Here is a 600-nt window from a genome sequence, read left to right on the forward strand (position 1 = left end):
CACCAGAGGTTCTTTTATTGTTGAGAATGTTTTTTGCTATCCTAGGTTGTTTATTATTCCAGATGAATTTACAAATCACCCTTTCTAACTCTGTGAAGAATTGGGTTGGAATTTTGATGGGGATTGCATTCAATCTGTAGATTGCTTTTGGCAGGATGGCCATTTTGACTATGTTAGTCCTGCCAGTACAATTATAAATATTAGTGTACATGTTTTTAAAACTGAAATTCACAAATGTTTCAGGAAATCAAGATTCCTAAGACTTGGACCTGCTTGTCACAGATTCAGTGAACTCCAAATAAGTACTCCTTCTTGTTCTGATCCAATCCAGCAGGTGGCCCTAAATATAATTTACATAAACTAATACATATCATACAAGTTAGAAATTATATACATTGAAACATGTATATAATATCTATATGCATATTTGTACATTATGTGTATATGTATAAACTATCCACATTAAATATAAATTGTACAAGTTAAATATAAATTATATACATTGGATATGATTTATATATGTTAACATAATATACAGCAAATATAAATAATATGCATTAAACATTAATTATATACTTTAAATATAACTCATATATGGTA

Source organism: Mus pahari, chromosome 12 (genome assembly GCF_900095145.1).
Source record: "Mus pahari chromosome 12, PAHARI_EIJ_v1.1, whole genome shotgun sequence".
NCBI classification, from domain to species: Eukaryota; Metazoa; Chordata; class Mammalia; order Rodentia; family Muridae; genus Mus; species Mus pahari.